The following is a 14240-nucleotide window of genomic DNA, read 5'->3' as shown; positions in this document are numbered from 1 at the left end:
TGAATATACCTGTGTCTTTTACTTCCTTACCACCACTGCCTCCTTATTTCTCACACAATTTCGCCTGCTCTTCCTACTCTATGAAAATTATACTTAATTGGCTCCAAAGACTCCTAGTTGAAAAAAATCAATGGTGTTTTTCATTTCCCATTCTCCATAGCCTCTCTAAAGTATGAGACACTGCCAATCACTACTATTGTTTTTAAAACTTATAACTTGTTTGACTTCTATGATTCTATCATATTCTGGTTCTTTCCCTTACCTTTCAATTGCTTCGTTTTCTGTCTCTTTTACTATCTTTTCTCCACCTTTCATTGTCTACGTGTATCTTAGATCACATAGCTCAGATATTTGCTTTTACATTTTTAACATTTCTAAGCCTTTAGGTGATCTTATTTACCTCTCCAACTTCGGTTGCTACTTTTATATAAATGGTCCCCATTCTTTTGTTACTAGTCCTGACCTCTCTCATAAAATTGAGTCCTGCATTTCCACCTGCTTATTAGAAGACATGCCACTATCTCAAGGGCAATTCACTTAAAACAAAGCCTACTTTCTACCCTTAACACCAACCTGACCTATTTTCCAGATTTCTCATTTATGATAATCATTATTCCTGAGACACAAGCTGAAAATCCTACATTAAACCAAAAGATGTCATTTTTCAGTTGTCCCTCACTTCCCTGTCTAGTAGTCTCAAAATTACATTGATTCCTCTTTCTCTTCCTAATGCTTTTTCCTTTGCAGCACTGTAGCTGCTACTATGCACTGGATTTATCATCTTTTTTTAGGCAAGTGCAAAAATTTTCTAATCAATTGTCATATCTTCAACCATTTTCTTTTCCACTTATCCTGTTACTAATCTTCCTAAAACACTACTTCACCATTTCATTCTTCATCTCAAAAACTTAAAACAGCTCCTTGCATCTATGGTATAAAGCCCCACAGTCTTCCAAAAGCTTACTTTATCCTACCTTTTAAGCTCTAACACCCACTACTCTTCTATATCAACTCTGTGTTTAACCCCAACAAAGAGGTCTTCTCATTGCCCTCCATACACATGGCATGCATTTTCCAGCCTCTGAAGCATCAATTTCTCACCTCTGAAACACATGCTTGCTGGTCTCTAAATTCATATACCCTTCAAAGGAGAACACCAATTTCACCTCCTCTGTGAGCACTCAGACCATCCCTATCTGAAAATGATTACTTCCTTGTTTGCAACTGACTATCTCTGCCACTTAATAGGCATTTAACACTCAGATTTATTTCATTTCTTCAACCATTGTTTCGCTCCCTAAGTACAGAGCTCTCTACAGAGTGTGTATTGGTTGCCCATTAATAGTTTGAATAAATATTCAGAATCAAATTTTTAAATTTCAAGTTATCAAAGAATATGGTACTCCTATAGTTCCACTGTTAATTGTAATCATTATTGCATCATTATTAGTTCAGAAGGAAATCTCCAAATTTTGAAAAGTTTATTAGATGGATTTATATTCTAAGAAACAGATTTGCTCCCTGTAGCTCCAAAGTACATAAAGAAGGAAAGGAATTAGATAATGACATCATCAAAGCATAGTATTAAAACAATATTTTATTTTAAAAGAAATGAAAAAAAGGAAAATTTCAAGTTGTAACAAATATCATTAATAACATTTCACTGGCTTGTGACTCAGATTTCATGTGAATTAGTTCAAATTTCACAGTAACACGATTCCATGTAAAGCAGAAACACTGACTTAAAAGAGTGGTGAATGCTTAATATAATCCAACTAAATATATCCTCAATTAAGAGAACAAGCTAGTTTGATAAGAATATAGATAATTTGAAGAAATATTTATGGTACTTATTAACTGGAACCTTGTTAGTTAAGTCACTTGTATTATCTAGCAAATCTGTCTCTACCTAAATAAGAAAGCACGGACTTTATTAAATTCTCGGTATTTCTGGATGCTCTGAGGCCCCAAATAGTTCTGAAATCCTCTGAGATTGTGTGCTTCAGAACTTTAGCAGCCTCTGATGCTTGAGGCTGTGCTCCACATCTGCAGAGCCTGAGGCTCGACCTCATTTTGCTCTGCAGAATTTGATAAGTGATCAATTGTAAATGAGGTGACATGCTGTATTGAGTATGTTTAAAAATCAACTGAGGTTTTCTAAATTATTTCAGAATAAATCCTTTTTGAGTTTGTTTTTGTTCTGAGATGTTTTTATTGTTGATTATTGAACTGGTCCAAAAGATCTTTGAGGACATTTTTCCCCCTACGCTGTATACCTCTGCCTGGAATATATTCTCCTGTGCCAGATATAATGAAGCCACTCAATAAATAGTCATTAAATTAAATTCTTAACCCTGGAACAAAAAAATTGTATCTAAGGAGGATAGGGTCTAAATTATGGAGCTCTCTTTGAAGTGGAAAATTTTGTTTCAGAAGTCAACTATGTAAAGAACTACAGTGGTTCTCCTGGGATGACTTTTGAAACGAAAGCTGACCAGGAGGGAAATCACAATGACAGGCCTTAACTCTACTGGCTTTAATTACCTTTGAAAGATCTTCCCTGTTGTGCACATCAGGAGGTTTATAAATTGGATGCAGGCCACTCAATCGGTTTCAAAAGTCAGGTCTCTCTGAAGGAACTGGAAAGAATGGTTTCATAATTCCTATAGTAAGAGGAGCTGCCACAGTAAAATAGCAGCAATTGGGGTTAGGTAGGTCCCCTTTCCCATTCAGATTCCCCAGTAAGTGTTTTTACTTCTTGGTTTTGTTAAAATAAGATCCAAGTTATGCTTTCATAATTTCCCCATCACTAGCCCTGAAATGAAGTTACTACAGCCGTTAAACTGGAATGACTCCACTAGCTGCATAGAAAACCTTTGTCCAAGATTCAACCCAAACTGAATGTTTGAGGGTTTGGGTTGTTTTCAGTTTTCTAAACTTGAAGCTTAAATTTTCATGAAGCTTACTGCACTTCCTGATCTTTTCTGGGAGCGAGAGCGGAAAAACTGACCTCTTTGGTGCCAGTCTTGGAAACGGCCCTCCAAGTGTTGTAACTAACTGCTTGCAGGGAGATAAGCCTAGATAGGATGATCGACTCTGACTCTATTTTTTTAAATTATTGCTAAAACCTGCTCTTAAATTGTATTCTTCTAGTTCCTCCCATTTAATCATAACATTCAGTAGCAAAATTGGAGTGCTATGTTCCTACAACCCATTGTCACAATGACAAAAAATAGCTAGCAATTTTAGTTCAGAATTATATATTACCTACCATAACAGTAACAACTAAGTATGAAACAACCATGACAATATCCTCAATGCCATCTTAGAAATGAAACAGCATGGAAGAGAGGGGGGATGACCAGATTTAAACCTTTAGGCCTGAAAGATTCAGTGAATTCTACATAGCCTCAGGAACAAAATGGAATTGCATGAAGAAAAGAGGTTAAGTGAGAAGTAGAGGAAGTCAGAGAAATAAGACTTGGCAGAGCCATTTGGTGTGGTAAAGACAATGAAAGTCATGGATTACACGTACAATTAGGGACTGTGTTATTCTCAATAAGTTTATTGCAATCTATTCCTGGCTTGGGTGGATGCCAGTTCAGAGACCAACTCTGCCAATGGAAGTTTCAGATTTCCATATTGATGGTCCATGTCAAGAGAAAGCTTCAAGGAAGACTAATCACCAAAAATCAAGGATGACAGAGGTAATGCAATCACAGCATCACTACCACCGTCTCATTCTTCATCACTGTGATGGGTAAGTTAATTATACAGAAATTCACCCTGTGGTTAAATACGAAGTCAAATACATCTGAAGTCTTGGCATGAGCTTTTGCTTAATAAAGAAACACCATATTGATATAGTCAGAGCCTCTCCATTAGGAAATATAAAGGGAATCATTTGGAAGCAAGACAAATTCTAAATGGTGTTCTCTATGAGCCATGCTGAAGAACCTTATCTTGGAAATCCTGAGTCCTAGGCCTCTTCACTTTTCCCAATACAGAACCTCTATAAACCAAACATAACTTGGACATTTCTCTAAAGGCAAAGTTGGTTCATCCAATTTAGATTCTTAATCACCACTACCACCAATATTTCAAAATGAAAAATCTTTATTCAATTATTTGTAAATATTTTCGTGAACAGTCATAACTACCCACAACTACTCTGTAGGCTGGAACATATTCAAGCAACACTGACCACAGGGCAATCATCAGGTGTGGGGAGTTTTAAGGTCATGGCAAAAGAGAAACTGCAAGTCACAGACAAAACAGAAATACTGAAAATCATGAAAATTGATCAAATTATGCATTGGTACAGGGGGAAGAAGTATCAGTCTGGAGCTGTGGAATCACCAGAAGTCAGTACTGGATGGCCAGGGATAAAATAAATTATGTAAGCCAGGCACAATGGCATATACCTGTAGTCCCATCTACTAGGAAGGCTAAGGCAGGGAGATCACTTGAGCCCAGGAGTTCTGGGCTATAATGTGCTACATATCAATGGGGCATCCACACTAAGTTAGACATCAACATGGTAACCTCCCAGGAATGGGAGACCACCAGGTTGCCTAAGGAGGGGTGAACCACCCAGGTTGGAAATGGAGCAGATCAAAAGTCCCATTCTGGGACCATGCCTGTGAGTAGGCAGCTGTAGCCTGGGGAACACAGTGAGACCCCATCTGTTAAAAATAAATAAGCAAGCAAACAACATGAATTATAAATCAATTTTTAACAAGTATTTCTGCATCAATGCATATTTCCTATCTGATATAATCAAAGTAATAGCAGTCAGTTATTTTTAGGTAATTTTTTTATAACAAGGCTTAATTTAGAAAATTCAGAATGTAGATAGGCACAAAGAAGAGTAAATAGATACATTTTAACTACCTATAATCCTATTACCCAGAAATAAAACTACTGATATTTTAGCATATACTTGGTCCTATCTTTGTGTCTACATCCACAGATTCAACCAACTGTGGATGGAAAGTGTTAGAAAGCAAAATAATAAAAATAACACAATAAAAATAACATATTTTAAGAATTATTAACAAAAATTAAATATAGTAACTATTAACATAGCATTTATATTTTATTAAATGTTGTAGACCATCTAGAATGGATTTAAAGTATCTCAGAGAATATGCATAGGTTGTATGCAAATATTACACCATTTTATATAAGGGACATGAGCATCCCTGGATTTTGGTTTGGTGTCCTGGAACCAGTGCCATTGGATACCTAGAAATATCTGTATAGTCTTTGAGACACACAAACATATACACAACCGAAAGAACATATATGCTTGGTGTTTTTTAAATGTATCCTAAAATGGTTTTGTATTTTTCTTTAAATAATATATTAAAAGTGTTTTAGACTTAAGTCTACTGCAATATAATGTCCTAGGCCTTCATATTTACTTGCCACTCACTCACTGACACTGAGAGCAACATCCAGTCCTGCAAGCTCCATTCATGGGAAGTGTCCTATACAGGCACACCATTTTAAATATATATACATATATATATATATATATATGTATATATGTATAAACTATTTTTACTGTACGTTGTTTATGTTTAGATATGTCTAGATACACAATACCATCGTGTTGCAACTGCCTACAGTATTGAGTACAGTAACATGCTGTACAGGTTTGTAGCCTAGGTGAAATAGGCTATACCATATAGCCTGGGTGGGTAGTAGGCTATACCATCTAGATCTGGGTAAGTACAATATATAAAGTCCTCAGAACAAAATCACCTAATAAAGCATTTCTCAGAACATGTCCCTATTAAGTGACATATGGCTGTAATTATGTTTAGACTGACTTTCTAGTAAGGACTTAGAGAGTTCTAACTTTACTTTTTCCCAAGTGATTAGACCATTATGTTAACCCTAGTCATTGAACAGAATAACTTTTCCTCATTGATTTGAGTATAATTTTTAGCTTATAATAAATTAAAATGAACAGTTGAGTATATTTCTGAACTTTCCCTTCAACTCATTTATCTACCTATTCCTGGTTCCATAGGTACCATATTATTTTAATTACTATAGTTTTATTAAAATATTTTGCTATCTGGAGGTAAGGCCCTGTGCAAAATTCTTTCCCCCAAATGCATAGGCTATTTTATCAGATGATCAAGTTTTAAAAAAAAAATCTTGTGTCAAAAAATTTGGGAAGTTTAAAAATTTATTTCCATACTTCTCTTTGCTTAGATAAACTAAATTCTGATTTATTTAAGCACCGATATTGTAAATTTACATTACTGTGCTAATTATTATAATTATTGTTATTCTTATTTTTGAGGCAGGGTCTTGCTGTTGCCCAGGCTAGAGTGCAGTGATCTGATCTTGGCTCACTGCAGCCTTGATCTCCTGGGCTCAAGTGATCCTTCCATCTCAGCCTTCTGGGTTCAGCTAATTATTAACTGGTACAATAATCCCTCTGATTATAACATAAACAGTGTCAGTGTCCAACAATAAAAAGCACACAGATACGTCATTTTGGAGAAGTCTGGATGAAGTTGCAAAAATCAACAAAAAGAAAATAATTCTTAGAGGCAGAAATTATATGTCATACCCACTTCCATATTAAGGAAGAATTGCTAGGGCTTAACAGGATAAGCAAGACTTGATGATGTGAAGAGAGAAACAAAATCAGAATAATAATGGCAAAGTGCCAGTCTTCATGGTTTATCTTCTAAAACTTTCTATGGAATGTCATCAGCAACATCAGTAGCAACAGCATCAAAACACTTATTGGGCATCTGTATAACTTCAAATTATACAGGGATAATTACTGTTTGAATGAATTTGACAGTGTGATCGCTACCTCCTAGGCAACATTCATATGGGCACATGTCACAATGTATGAAGGGCTTAAAGACACAAAGACTGTCATCAACAAGAAAAACATAATTTTTGGCAACCGCCAGGATGCATCATTTCTTTCCATCATTGGCAAGACCTTGGCTGGAATTCTTTTGGATCAGCTACTACTCAATGATGGCAACTGTAATTCCAGAATAACTGTGGCTTTAGACCACAGGGCAACTGACATAAACTTTGCTCTATGTCAAAAATAAGAAAAATACCAAAAACAGTCTGAACAGAACTAAATTTATTGACTGCACTGAAATTTTAATGTTGTCTATAAACCTTAACTATAAACTACTGTCTAGTTTTTTGTTCCTATTATTTGTCAGTATCTAAGAAGATGGTGGAACTGTAAATATTAGTCAATTAATCAATATCACTTAAACAGCTACAATACAACCAGCAGTATAGAGACTATGGTTATTTGTGTGATTATCTACTTAATGACTGGCTCTTCCATTAGAATACAAGCTCCATACAGAAAGGTCTGAGGCTATCGTGTCCCTCCCTGAATCCCCAGTGCCTAGTAGAGTGCCGGGTATATATTATTAGAGGCAAAGCAAACATCTGTTGCGCAAATAAAGGTACAGTATAAGATAATTACAAGACACAATGCCTTACATTTTCCCACTGTGGATACAAAGCACAAAACAATTATTTCTTATTATCTAGCTTAATGTTCAGAGTTCCTATTGTTTAGAGCAGTTCTGTATAATAGAACTTTCTGTAATGATGAAAATGTTCTATATATACACTGTCCAACATAAGAGCTACCAGCCACATGCAGCACTGGAGCACTTGAAATGTGGCTAGTGCAACTACTCTGTGCTACCCATTCTCATCTTATTCCACAAAGCCTCAGTTATTTTTTTTAATTAAAAATTCAGTTAAAAATTCTAGAGTTTCAAGTAGAGAATGGGGCCCTAACTTAGGTTTTGCAATTAAAATATCCCTTTTCCCCATTATCCCCAAAATATATGCAAATAAAATATATTCAGTAAAGATTATCAATGGTTTGCTTTCATGAAAATTCTACTTCTCTAAGTTGTAAAGAAAGTGTAGAAGGAAAAAAAAAAGAAAAGGTAGAAGAGAGTTTAGCTATCTTTTGATATCTAGAAAACTAAAAGCATTTGAAGTACACAATATTAAAAGTTAGGATTATAAACTCAATCATTAACAGTACAAATAAATCCATAGACATATCTCCATAATAGTGTTAGACAAGCAGGCCATAATGCATCCCAAGCAGTGCTATATGCTATATAGCTACCTGGACTGTTATACATTTTCTTTTTAAGACAGAGTCTCACTCTGTTGTCCAGGCTGGAGTACAATGGCCTGATCTTGACTCAGTACAACCTCCACTTCCTGGATTCTAGTGATCCTCCTGCCTCAGCCTCCTGAGTAGCTGGTCCTACAGGTGCATGCCACCATTCCTGGCTGATTTTAGTCTTTTTAGTAGCAATGGGGTTTCACCATGCTGGCCAGACTGGTCTTGAGCTCCTGACCTCAAGTGATCCACCAACCTTGGCCTCCCAAAGTCCTGGGATTACAGGCATGAGCTGCCACGCACAGCGAAATATGTATTTATTGAATGCTTACTATGTGCCAAATACTGTTTAAAGCACTAGAGATACAGTAATGAACAGACAGATATTAATACAATTTCTGTCCTCATGGAGCTTACATTTTGGTGGATGGAGGCAGCCAATGAACCAAGAAGTAATAAAATATATAGCAGGAAGGTAAATTTATATGGATAAAGATCAGTTGGGTGGGGGGGAGCAGGATGTAGTAAGAGAAAGGGCTGGCCAACCAAGGCCTCACTGAAAAGATGACATCTGAGACAAGACTTGGAGGTTAAGAGGAAACTCAGGCAGATATCTGAGGAAAGAGAGTTTCAGGCAAGGAAACAGCCAAGTTCAAGGAATTTGCACATTCAGGCAACAGCAAATATATACCAATGTGCCTGGAGTGGAGTAAGCAAGTATAGGAGTATTAAAGAACAGATTCAAGATGGAAAGAGAGTACCAGATCAAGGAGAGGCTTGGAGATTACTATATAAAGACATTAAATGTAATCCTAAGAATAATGGGAAACCTGTTGACGGTTTTTAACGATCAAATGAAGTGATCTGATTTGCACTGTCAAAGGTCTACTGTGGATGCTAAATTTAAAAGAAACTGTTGGCGGTGGGTGGCAAAGGTGGTGGGGGAATGAATGCAACAAAACAGAAAAAAATCCCCTGCTCTCACCTTATATTCTAATTTTACATTTCAATTACCTGAAGCAGATACTAAATCTTACACAGGCTTTTCTTAATTCAGTTAGTTGGAAAATTATATACAACTAATTAACAGCTAATCTCATAGATACCTGCAACCACAGCAAACAGTAGATAAGCAGGTGCTTCTGGATGGATACACGTCAAGTTTATTCTGCATTGAGCAAGGTGAGAAACAGGAAGAGGCATACTAACTGGTTCAACTTACTTAAATCTCTAAAGAGGGGTCAATGTCTCCACAATCTGTTCAATTTACACACCATTTCAAAGGTCTTGAGACTAATAAACCACTCTCTCAATAAAAGGAAGTCATGTTAACACAGGCTACAGACATTCATAATTTTTCCTCTGTGATTCACATGTCACACAGAAACTCTGGTTTTCCCAAAAACGTTAATAGAAATTTCATACCAATTATTTTATTTTTATTTATTTTTCTGAAACAGGGTTTTGCTCTGCTGCCCAGGCTGGAATGCAGTAGTATAATCATGGCTCACTGCAGCCTCAACCTCCTGGGCTCAAGTGATCCTCCCAGCTCAGCCTCCCAAGTAGCTGGGACCACAGGTGTACACCAATAGGCCTGCCAAATTTTTTCAATTTTTTGTAAAGATAGGGTCTCATTTTATTGCCCAGGCTGATCTTGAACTCTTGGACTGAAGTGATCCTCTGGCCTCAGCCTCCCAAAGCACTGAGACTACAGACATGAGCCCCTGTACCTGGCCCTACAGCAATTACTATTATTATTATTAATTGAGACAGGGTATGTTCCCCAGGCTGGACTACAGTGATGCAATCATGCTCCACTGCAGTCTTGACCTCCTGCCTCAGCTTCCCGAGTGGCTGAGACAACAGGCAGATGCCACCGTATCTGACTTTTTTTTTATTTTTATTTTTTGTAGAGACATGGTCTCACCATGTTGCTGAGGCTGGTCTCAAACTCCTGGGCTCAAGCAATCCTCCCACCTCAGCCTCCCAAAGTCTTAGGATTACAGGTGTGAGCCACCACACCCACCCTAGAGCAATTATTTTAAAACAACAGTAGCATCATTCAAAAAGGCCACATCTGGAGTGGGTACACATCTGGAGTGGAACAGAGTGTCTGGGTTTCAATCTCACCACCACTTACTAGGTATATGACCTTGAGCAAGTGACAGTCCCTACTCATAGGATTGTTGTGAGGATTGGCTAACGCATGACATGTACTTAGGACAAAGCTTGGCACATAGGAAATCCTCAGTAGGTGTTAACAAGTGTAATGACATTTATTGAATACTTATGTCATAGAAACTACTGGGTGCTTACATAACAATCCTCACAACAACCTTTGGAAATAGGTACTATTGTTATCTGTGCTTTGCAGGAGTGGAAGCAGGCACAGAGGTTTAAACAGCATGGTCATGAGCATATAATACTGTTTTGTCTGTCAAATACTAGAGCTGATAATGTTTATACTTCTGGCAGGCCAAAAAATGGCCCCCAAAAGTATTCACACTGAATCCCTGGAAGCTGGTTACTATGTGCCAGACTCTGTTCTTGATACTCTGTTCTTGATACTATCTCCCTCACTGGCATTAGGGGAGATGGACAATAAGCATGTAAATAAGTAAGATAATTTTAGACAGAAGCACAGTGAGGAAAATAAAAGAATGAAAGGAATAGGGAAATAAGGAGTGGGAAGGGGGCTCCTTTAGCTCATGAGTGAAGGAAGCACTCTCAGAAACCATATTTGAGCTGAGCCTCACCATGATGAGTGATAACAGGAGAAAGATGATACTGACAAAGAGAATAGCAGGGAAAAGGTCTTGAGTCAGTATTGATCTTGGCATATCATAAAAACAGAAGGCCAATATGGCTAGAGAGTGATGAAAGAGGGACAGAGTAGCAAGAAATAAATTTAGCAAGGAATGCATGGTCCAGGCCATGTAAGACATTTTTATAAATTATCTATTGCTATAACAATACCATGTAACAAACACATGCAAAACTTCAGAGGGTACACAACAATAAATGCTTATAACTTATGCTTTTTGGATCAGCTGGGTGTCTGCCAGGCAGCTCTACTGACCTCAAGTGGACTTTCTCCAGTGTCTGGTGCTTGAATGGATGTGTGCTGATCAAGGATGGCCTCAGCAGTGGCAACTGGGGTAGCATGGCTCTCCTCCATGTGGCTCTCTCCAGCAGGCTAGCATGGGAATGTTTTCATGGTGGTGACAGAGGCTCAAGAGGGAATTCCCAATGTGCAAGACCATTTCAAGCCTCTATCTGCATGATATCTGATAATATCTCATTAGTTAAAGCAAATCACATGCCTGAAACCAGAGTCAAACAGTGGGCAGGTTACCCCACCCACAGTGGAAAGGCATGCCAAAGTTACATGGCATGAATATAGAGAACAATGAAGAAGTAAAACCATGAAGGCAAGCTTCTGCAAATATTTAGGGCCTTGACAAATTAATAAATATACGAAATAATTTTATTTAAACAGGATGATAATGTATTACACATGTTGGAGTTCAGACAAGAGGATTTGGCTGTGGTACTCAGAGAAAGCTGCAAAAAGAAGGTCTTGAATATTTTAGATATAGAGAGGTGGAGGGACAAAATCAGGTTATTTTAAGAGCAGGAAATATTATAAACAAAGTTATGATGGCAAAAAAAGAAGGACTATAAATAGAATGAAAAGAATGGCACATAAATTAGTATCAAGATGCTTTCATCTGATCCAATCTCTATCACAAACAGAAGAAAACGAAGTAGAACAAATGAATCACACATTCTTTGTACATAGTAAAACCACTATATTTCCAAATGTTTTGAGTCTAGAGTTCTCAATAGAGGTAGAAATAAATGTCTGAGGGCTAAAGACATCCATGAGTACAAACATAAATTCCTAACAAGCGCAACAATGAAAACTCAATGCATTACTTACCATAATGGTGAAGAAACCTGAAATTATAAATCAATATACACAAAACAGCCAGATTTGTTGGTAACCCAATCTTGAAAGCTATCATTAGATTGTTATTCTTGAAGCATACTATCAGATGGCTCCAAAATTGCTAAGAATCAAAACAATATCCAAGAATTGTTTTTACAAGGTAACTGAAGAATTTCGCCATGAACACCATTTTAAGCATGTTCACAGAAGTTTTTTTTTTTTTCTAATTGAGACAGAGTCTTGCTCTGTCACCCAGGCTGGAATGCAGTGGTACATTCTTGGCTAACTGCAATCTCCATCCTCTAGGTTCAAGTGATTCTCGTGCCTCAGCCTCCTGAGTAGCTGGGACTACAGGCATGCACCACTACACCCAACTAAGTTTTTTGTCCTTTTAGTAGAGATAGGGTTTCACCATGTTGGCCAGGCTGGCCTTGAACTCCTAACCTCAGGCAATCCACTCACCTTGGCCTCCCAAAGTGTTGGGATTACAGGCGTGAGCCACTGTGCCCAGCCTCACATAACTCTTCATGTTACTTATATTTTGATTTGTGGCAAGAAGGTGTTAAGGCAATTTTCAAGACATTAGTCTACAGCTCTAAAAATTGGTAATGCACAATTTACTACAACTTGCTTCTTCATTTTGCTTTTAAAATAATTCTGTTTGCATGACAAGAAGAATAACATACCATCCAGTAATGAGATCCAGGGAAGCAGCTAGTCCACTAGTGCTCACAGACAGAGATGAACTCAAATGTGCATATAATTAACCAAAATGAGGAAACTATATCATTCAAGTACATATTGTTGCAAAATAAATATTTTAATCAATTAATCCATGTTTACCAGCTGTAACAGTGGAACAAAGCTTGAGGATATCTATGTTCCTACTCAACGGGTCTCACAGTCACTGGTCTAATTACAGCGAAGCATCATAAACTGTCCCCATGTCTTTCACCCCACTATCTCTCAAACCAACTGCACTGAGCATGGTGAGAAGATACTTTACCCACTCCCATTCTTGGAGCAAAACGAGAGCTTACCATCTTCACCACTCTCAGCTGGGCCCCATGTCTCGAAGTCTCTAAGTACTTCTTACAAGCCCACATGCTGGAAGCTTTAGATCTCTCTTATGAGGATTCAAACAACAACAACAACAAAACTCAAGTTGATTCATCTCAAAGAAAAAAATAGTGGAGGTCAACTTACCCTTGCTCTCCATCCAGATGTCAGTCCCTCTAGATAACTATCCTCCCACACTTTCATCTCTAAACAGCCAAATGTACCATACCTTGTACTCTTACCCTTACATGCTGGAATCCAACAGCACAAATTCACACTGTCTCAGAAGGATAGCCTCCTAATTTTATTGCTAAATTCTGAGGGGCTAAATGCCTACCAGGAGCTACCCTTCCCTGCCACCACCACCACCACCACCACCACCACACACACACCACTTCTTAGGGAGTGTCAGGACTAATTCTCTTATGTACCAAATGTACCATACCTTGTACTCTCTTACCCTTGCTCTCCATCCAGATGTGAGTCCCTCTAGATATCTATCCTCCCACACTTTCATCTCTAAAAAGCACTGTGTTTCCTCTCTCTCCTCTCTCCAGTCTTTGTACTATGCCTTCTGAATAACAAATACCCTTATAGCGTTCTCCACTACACTGATCCTTTTACCACCACACATACTTAAGAGTGGAGGTATGATAGAATACATTTTCTGGGAAGAACAACAATAAAAAATGAGTGGAAGGAGGATGAATGTCCATTTTATTTCATACTGTTAATAGCATGTAAATCATTTTGTTACTTGAGTCCCACAATTTCAGCATAGCCACTTCTTTTCATTATCATGTTACAATATCTTCCATCTTTAAATATTAATAGCCACGCCCTCTTCCATCTACAATCTAATTTTTCTGCATTCCTCTCTGTATATCGGTGACATACTATTTACACCCACTGTTTCCATTTATTCTTTCCATTCTTCTTAAATCCTCTCCTAACAAGGTTGAATTTCTACCAGTGTCACTGAAACTGCTTCAAGGTCAGAAACGACTATCACAAAGCCAAATCAAAGATAAATTCTCAGTTCTCATCTTACTCAACCAGTAATATTCAGCA

Source organism: Cebus imitator, unplaced genomic scaffold, assembly GCF_001604975.1.
Source record: "Cebus imitator isolate Cc_AM_T3 unplaced genomic scaffold, Cebus_imitator-1.0 Scaffold18, whole genome shotgun sequence".
Classification (NCBI taxonomy): domain Eukaryota; kingdom Metazoa; phylum Chordata; class Mammalia; order Primates; family Cebidae; genus Cebus; species Cebus imitator.
Note: the sequence above shows the minus strand (reverse complement) of the source record.